Genomic DNA, 8746 nt, shown 5'->3' on the forward strand with positions numbered 1-8746 from the left:
ACACATTCTGAAGAACAGACCAACCCCTGTCACCTACAGACAAGGGAGGTCCTTGCCACCTCATTCCCTAGAGACCAATTTATAAAGTCACACTGTTCTGCCAATCACATTGTGCCTAGTGGCCACTGTCCTAAAAATTGTATAAAAGTTCAATGAACCAGCTGCAAGGAGTTGCTTCTCCTTTTGGTGTGCAGGGTGGCCCCAGCATGCTGGAACATTAAAAATTCCTCCTGCATTTTGCAGCAATCTCTTGTCTCCATGTGGTTCACTCAGGGGGTCTCCAGTAAACTAAGGAGTCTTACAACATCTCTGTAAGCCAAGCCTGGTCTTTGGCACCTATGAACACATACTGGGTAACATATACCATAATCCCCACACAAGATCCCAGGCTTTTTGAGTCACAGGAATACTACCCCATCTCCCACAGTATTCCCAGTTACACACTCACTTCCACTGCAAATTTAACACTTTAAATCTTGCAAGGTTTCCTCAAGTTTTGCCATTTTTGTATCCAAGAGAGACAGCTTGAAGAATATGAGTATACATATATATACTGTAGAGCAGTGTAGTTCAGTGTTTTTGCAGTCTTCCTTCTACTCATGATACAGTATTACCAATTTATTCATTATATATTAATGTTAATATTACTAATGTTTCTATAGAATTGACCTGACGATATGGACTTTGAGGATTATCTTGTAGATTGTAGATTATATTTGTCACAATATTTCAAGAAGTAATACAACTATATATTCATATTTATTACTTGACAGGCAAATGTAAGTTTAAACTCATAATAATGGAAACTTTACTTTTAAGACCTGCTACTCTACATGTGCATACTCGTACCCATCTAATGAATAACACACCTCATAGTTTACTCAATATGCACCTTATTTGTCAACTGGCCTTCCATTATTCCTAAAGCTATTCCAGAAGTCATCCCATTCCTGCTGAGTGATGGCAGCAGGGTATTCAGTACAGATAGTCATAGTACTGGGTCTTATTCAATCCTTCAGATCAAGGTATTTGTTTTTATTTTTGGGTTTGGTGTATGTGTGTATGTGTCTGTGTGTGTGTTCCTTTCTGTTCATCTTCATCTATTTCTACATTTCAAGTCTTCCATTTCTCTTTTTTTTCAACCATTTACTTGTTTGCTTGTTTCAACCATGTATTTATTTATTCATTTTACTCATTCACTTTACAACCTGCTCACTGCCCCTTCTCCCTGTCAAGACCTCCAACAGTCCCTTCCCTTCCTGCCCCCACCCTCTCTTTTTCTCTGAGTTGGTAGGGGCCCTACTTGGTGTTATTCTTTCAGGGAAAATCAAGTCTCTGCAAAACTAGGAGCATCCCCTCCAACTGAAGCCAGATAAGGCAGCCTAGCTAGAAAAACCCATACCACTTAGAGGCCACAGATTTGGGAATAGAATCCACTTGAAGTCCAAGCTTCACATCTACCACATATGTGCAAGGAAAGGATCCTGTGTATATTCATTGGTTGGTAGCTCAGTCTCTGAGAGCCCCAAGAGTCCTGGTTAGTTGATTCTGTTGGTCTTTCTATGGAGTTCCTATCACATTTGGGAATTACAAAATCACTCACTTTGCCCCATCAGAGCCTTCTTCATAATGGTGACCACTGCAGATGATTCCCTTAAACTACATTCTGTGAGCTAGCAATTGTCTACATTGCTTCACCCTGCAGTGTACACAGTCAACTGTTCCTCCTGTTCTTGTCTAAAAGCAGAAGCCATGCAAGTATTTTCCCTTTTACTGTAAAGGACAATTGATTACGTGACTAAAATGAGTAATTTCTATCTAGTAGTGCAGCCACTTAACACTTATGAATTTGCAAAGTTTATAGCAAGGTCGAGCATGGGACTGGGATCCTGTTAACAACACACCTTGTCTCAAAAACATTTATCTTTTTTTCTCTTCTTCTTCTTCTTCTTCTTCTTCTTCTTCTTCTTCTTCTTCTTCTTCTTCTTCTTCTTCATTTTCTTCTTCTTCTTCTTCTTCTTCTTCTTCTTCTTCTTCTTCTTCTTCTTCTTCTTCTTCTTCTTCTTCTTCTTCTTCATTGTCTTCTTCTTCTTCTTCTTCTTCTTCTTCTTCTTCTTCTTCTTCTTCTTCTTCTCCTTCTCCTTCTCCTTCTCCTTCTCCTCCTCCTCCTCCTCCTCCTCCTCCTCCTCCTCCTCCTCCTCCTCCTCCTCTTCTCCTCTCGTCCTCTCCTCCTCTCCTCTTCTCCTCCTCTCCTCTCCTCCTCCTCGTCTTCCTCCTCCTCCTTCTTTTTCTTCTTCTTCTTCTTTTTTCTTTGTGTATGTGTAGCCCTGGCTGTCCTGGAACTCACTCTGTAGACCAGGCTGGCCTCAAACTCAGAAATCTGCCTACATCTGCCTCCCAAGTACTGGGATTAAAGGCGTGTGCCACCACTGCTCAGCAGAAACATTTTTCTAAAAGCCTAAAGATGCAGCTGCTCTAAAATTAATCCACCTTTTTGTTTCTTTTTTAAAAACGGAGAAATAATGAAAGAATGTGTTATTCACCCAAGACATGAGATACATATTACAACACTGACAAAACTAACACCAAATGAATCACAACCAAAATACTAAATACCAAGAGAATACCTGGGAGAATATACTAGAAAAACAAAGCCTGTCTGCCACTGGCATGCTGCCAAGGGAGTTTTTATACACATGCCCCTGCTCCAAATAGCTTGTAAATATTCAGACCAGAGAGTGAAGTTATTCAGATGCCACCACTGGGGCCAGAAGTGGCTAAAACCACGAGGTATTCTTACAGGTGCCTGCATCTAGCTGCTGGTTCTGACCCAGCCTTCCGTAGGACCCACCACACCAGTCCTGCTCCTCACCTCTTTGGGGAGTGACCTTATCTTCATGTCGCAACTTCAGAACTTGCCTGAAATTCCCTCACAGTACCCAGCAACAACAGTAAGAGCACACAGGCCAAATCACCTTGACCCTGCTTAATTATGAGAACCGGCAAAATGGCTGGATCCCGGAAGAACCCTCCTCCTCTTATGATTGGCAGGTCCTCCTGGAGGCTGATTGGCAAGTGAGTCTTGAGTGACATGAGCAACTCCCTCAGGGTCAGAGGGTGCAGAAGTAACTCGGAATAGTGTTTCCAGGCACAGGCTTCTAGTCTAGATGCACATCTTTTTCAGATCAGCAGATATATGTATTTTGGTAGCAATTGTTCCCATTTTCCATTAGCCTCCATGTCATCCCTTGGGAGGACCCACCACTCCAGCTCATCTCTGATTAGCTGTCTGCTCCTCCTCTTTGTGGGTTGTAACCTTGTGCTCACCAGATCAGGATTTCCCTTCTTGCCTGTGTTTCCACTGTAGCCAGTAGGCATTTCCCCTTACTGCTGCTGGAATCAAACATATTACCAACTTTGCAGTGGAATGAACAATCTGTCTCACCTGTGGAAAGGTGCCCCGAATATTGCCAATTAAAGAGAGAGTTTAATAAACAAGATTTGTGCCGGGCAGTGGTGGCACAAACCTTTAATCCCAGCACTTGGGAGGCAGAAGCAGGCAGATTTCTGAGTTTTAGGCCAGCCTGGCCTACAGAATTCCAGGACAGCCAGGGCTAAACAGAGAAACCGGTGTCCAAAGCAAAAACAAACAAACAACAAAGAAACAAAAAATTCAGGTTTTGTCTCCTTTCCCGGTCTCCCTTCCACAATACCTGAATCTCATTCCCCTCCACTCGATCTCTAAGAGGGTGCTCCCCTACCCATGCACTCACTCCTCCCTCACCTCTCTAGCATCCGTCTTTGCCTCCACAAGACCAAGTGATTCCCCTCCCATTAATGCCAGATAAGGCAATCCTATGCTACATATAAGGCTGGAGCTGTGGACCCACCCATGCATACTCTTTGTTTTGTGATTTAGTCCTTGGGAGCTCAGAGCCAGGGAGGGTCTAGTTAGTTGATTTGGTCGTTCTGTCTTTGGAGTTGCTATCCCCTCCAGCTCCTTCAGTTCTTCCCCCTTAACTCTTCCATTGGGATTGCTCATCACAGTCCAATGGTTGTCTGTGAGTATTTGCATTTGTCTTAATGAGATGCTGGTGGAGCTTCTCAGAGGACAGACATACTAGGCTCCTGTCTCATAGCACATATTGGCATCAGTGATAGTGCCTGGGGGTGGGGAGGGGGTAGGGATGGGTTGGAGGAAGAGGTTGGTGTCTGCAGATGAGATGGATCTCAAAGTGGTAAGGGCTCTGAATGAACTTTCTTTCAGTATCTGCTCAATATTTTGTCTCTGTGTTTCCTTTAAACAGGAACAATTTTGGGTTAAATCTTTTGAGATGGGTGGATGGCCCCATCCCTCAACTGGGGGCCATGCCTATCTACTGGAGGTAGTCTCCTTAAAGTTCTATCTCCCCTCTTTTGGGATTTTAGGCTAATGTCATCTTTATTAAGTTCAGTGAGCCTCCTGAATCCCTGGAATCTGAGATTTTGTAGTGGTCTTCTCCCCCCTTTTCCCATTCCCCACTGCTACAAATGTCTATTTATTCTCCTGACCATCTGGACGACTCTCCTGTCTCTCCCCACTCCTGATTCTGCCCAATCCACAACTGTTATTCTCCTAACCCTTCCTCATTCCCTCTCAGGGCCCTCCCTCACTCTACCTCCAGTGATTATTTTGTTCCCCCTTCGATGTAGGATTTAAGCACCCATACTTTGATATTCCTTCTCGTTAAGCTTCATAGGATATGTGAGATGTATTGTGGGTATTCAGAGCTTTGGGGCCAATATCCTCCTATCAGTGAGTATATACCATGTCTTTTGGGCCTGGGTTACCTCACTCAGGACAATATTTTCTAGCTCCAGCCATTTACATGCAAAACTCATGGAATCATCGTTTTTTAATACCTGACTAGGACTCCCTTATTAAAATGTACCACAATTTTTGTATACATTCTTCCATTGAGGGGCATCTGGGTTGTTTTCAGCTTCTGGCTATTATAAATAAGGCTACTATGAACATAGTGGAAAATTTGTCCTTGTTTATATGTTGAATTAACACTTGGGTACATGCCTAGTAATGGTTTAGCTGGGTTTTCAGATAGGAGTTTTATGCTAAGTAGTGGTAACCTAGGTCTTGAGGTAGAACTATTTCCAATTTTCTGAGAATCCACCAGATTTTTCCCAAAGTTTCCATAAAAGCTTGCAATCCCACATAAAATGACGAAGTGTTGCTCATTTTACACATCCTAACCAGCATCTGCTGTCCCCTGAGATTTTGATCTTAGCTATTCTGATTGTTGTGAGCTGGATCTCAGGATCATTTTGATTTACATTTCCTTGATTTGTAATGAGGTTGAACACTTCTTTAAGTAGCTTTTGGACACTGGAGATTCCTCAGTTGGGAATTCCTTGTTTAGCTCTGTACCACATTTTTAATAGTGTTATTTGTTTCTCTGGAGTCTAACATCTTGAGTTCCTTGTATATTTTGGATATTACCCCTCTATCAGATGTAGGGTTGATAAAGATCTTTTCCAATCTGTAGGTTGACATTTTATCCTATTGACAGTGTCCTTTGCCTTTCAGACAGTTTTCAATTTTATGAGGTCTATTTGTCAGTTGTTGAATTTAGAGACTAAGCCATTGATATTCTGTTGAGAAAACTTTACTCAGCACTAATGTGCCTATTCTCTTTCACACTTTCTCTTCTATTTGATTCCTGAGTATCTGGCTTCATGGGGAGGCCTTTGATGCACTTGTACTTTAGCTTTATATAAGGAGATAAAAATAGATCAATTTGTATTATTCTACTTGCAGAGCAACAGTTGAACCAACACCATATGCTGAAAATGCTTTCTTTCCCACTGGATGGTTTTGGCATTGACAAAGATCAAGTGACTATAGGTGTATGGATTTATTTCTGGATCTTTAATTCTATTCCATTGATCTACTTGTCTGTCTCTGTACAAATACAATGCATTTTTTATCACTTTGCACTGTAGTAGATCTTAAGGTCAGGAATGGTGATTCCCACAGAAGTTCATTTACTGTTAAGAATAGTTTATCCTGTGTTTCTTTTCTTTTTTTGCTATTTGGTATTCTTTGATATTCCTTCTTGTTAGGCTTCATATGATCTGTGAGTTGTATTGTGAATATTTTGAACTTTTGGGTTAATATCCACATAAAAGTGAGCATATACCACATGTGTCTTTTGGGGCCTCCATTATGTCACTCAGGATGAGATTTTCTGTTTCCATCCATTTACATGCAAAATTCATGAAGCCATCAATTTTAATATCTGAGTAGGACTCCACTGTATAAATGTGAATGTCTGAATGTATAAAAACCAGATGAAGTTGAGAATTGCTCTTTCTATCTCAAGAATTTTATTGGTATTTTGATTGGGATTGCATTGAATCTGAAGATAACATTTTGGCAAATTACCTTTTTGGATTGTTTTTCCATCTTCAGAGTTCTTCTTTGATTTCTTTCTTCAGAGACTTGAAGTTCTTGTCATACAGATTTTTCACTTGCTTGGTGAGAGTCACACCAAGGTATTTTATATTATTTTGACTATTGTGAAGGGTGTCATTTCCCTAATTTTTGTCTCAGCCTGTTTAATTTTTAAGTAGAGGAAGGCTACTTGACTTGTTTGAGTTAATTTTATATCCAGCCAATTTGCTGAAGTTTTTTATCAGCTATAGGAGCCCACTTGTAGAATTTTGGGGGTCACTTTTGTATACTATCATATAGTGATATCTTGACTTCTTCCCTTCCAATTGTATCCCTTTGACCTCTTTTTTTTCTAATTGCTCTAGTTCAAACTTCAAGTACTATATTGAATAAAAATAGAGAGAGAGTGGTCATCCTTGTGTTGTCCCTGACTTCAATGGGAATGCTTCAAGTTTTTCTCAATTTAATTTAATGTTGGCTATTGGTTTGCTGTATACTAGCTTGTATTATATCTAGGTATATGCCTTAAATTTCTTATCTTTCCAAGACTTTTAACATGAAGTGTTGTTGTATTTTGTCAAAGGTTTTTTTCGGCATCTAATGAGATAATGAATTTTTTCCTTTGAGTTTGTTTTTATAGTGTATTACATTAATGGATTTGCATTTCTTGTACTATTCTTGCATCCCTGGCATGAAGCCTACTTGATCATGGTGAATGATCATTTTGATGTGTTCTTGGATTCGGTTTGCAAGAATTCTATTGAGGATTTGTGAAAGAATATTCATAAGGGAAAGTGGTCCTAACTTATGTTTCTTTGTTGGCTCTTTGTGTGATTTAGGTATCAAAGTAACTTTGGACTCATAGAATGAATTAGGTAATATTTCTTTTGTTTCTATTTTGTGGAATAGTTTGAGAAATATTGGTATTAGGTCCTCTTTGAAAGTCTGGTAGAATTCTGTACTAAAGGCATCTGGCCCTCGGTTTTTTTTTTTTTTTTTTTTTTTTTTTTTTTTGTTGAGTGACTTTTAATGACTGCTTCTAATTTTCTTAGAGTTCATGGGACAACTTAGATGGTTTATCTGATTCTGATTTACCTTTCATAACTGGTATCTTTCTAGAAAATCAACATTTAATGGAGATTTTCCAGGTTTTTTATTTACTGATTTTTTTATTTTATTTTATATTTTATTTACATTTCAGATGCCATCCCCTTTCCCCATTTCCCCTCCCTAGAAAGCCCTATCCCATTCCCCCTCCTCCTTTTTGCTTTTATACATTTTTTTAAAATGTTAATCAAAGGCTTTATAAGTTTGGTAATGCTCAATCAGAAGTGTAACCCAATACCCAACATAGATATATAAACTATCTTTGACTGGTGGGGACACATGAACATCTGCCTCCATGCCCCCCTCTTTCTCTCTCTTTCTCTCTCTCATCACCTAGCGTCACCCTTCCTGTTAAAATAAAACTTTTCTCTCAAAATGCAATTAGAGCATAGTCATTCCTAATTGTACCAGTGTGGTGCAAGATAGTCCTAATACCTGGTCCATCATTTTGTTGACTAACCAGAACCTCTGTCATCTGTCCTAACAAAAGCACTTTGGGTTTTTTTTTTTTTCATTTTTTATTGGATATTTTATTGACACTTTAGATGCCATCCCCTTTCCCTTCCAGTTTTTTAGTATAGACTTTTAGTATTGGCTTACAGTACAGCTACATTTGTTCCTTCAGATTCATGAAGATCCTCATATAAGTTGTATGGAATCATTAGAATTGCATTGTTGACAAATTCTATATTTTCACACTCATGTATTTAGAACTCTTTCCTTTAAATGCTCTCTTGAAAGTCCCAGTGTTTTCCATTTTGCTGAGACATAGCCACACTCGTGCCTCCTGAACTCCAGGTGTTTCTAATCATCATGGAGCCATTGACCTTAACAAGGAGGACATTCCTTGGAGGAATGGGAAATATGTACATTTTTATTCAAGCAAGCCTTATGGCCAAAGCAGCAGTCAACATTTTTGGAGGGTGATGGCACTCTGTCCCACCATGGCTTGGCACAAGCCAGGCTTGGCACATAGGAAAATGATGGTCCATTGCAGAATGTATTTCTAGATGTTTGCCACCTCCCCACCTTCATCAGTTGCAGATTTCCACACATTCACGGACATTTGGCTATTTCTCTTCTCCCTCCCCACACTTGATCCTGAACCCTCCCTTTGTCCTACTTTTTTCTCCTTTCTCACCTAGTTTTTTCTCTCCATCTCACAATTAAAAAATTGCAACTTTTGGTAAC

Source organism: Arvicanthis niloticus, chromosome 25 (assembly GCF_011762505.2).
Source record: "Arvicanthis niloticus isolate mArvNil1 chromosome 25, mArvNil1.pat.X, whole genome shotgun sequence".
NCBI lineage: Eukaryota > Metazoa > Chordata > Mammalia > Rodentia > Muridae > Arvicanthis > Arvicanthis niloticus.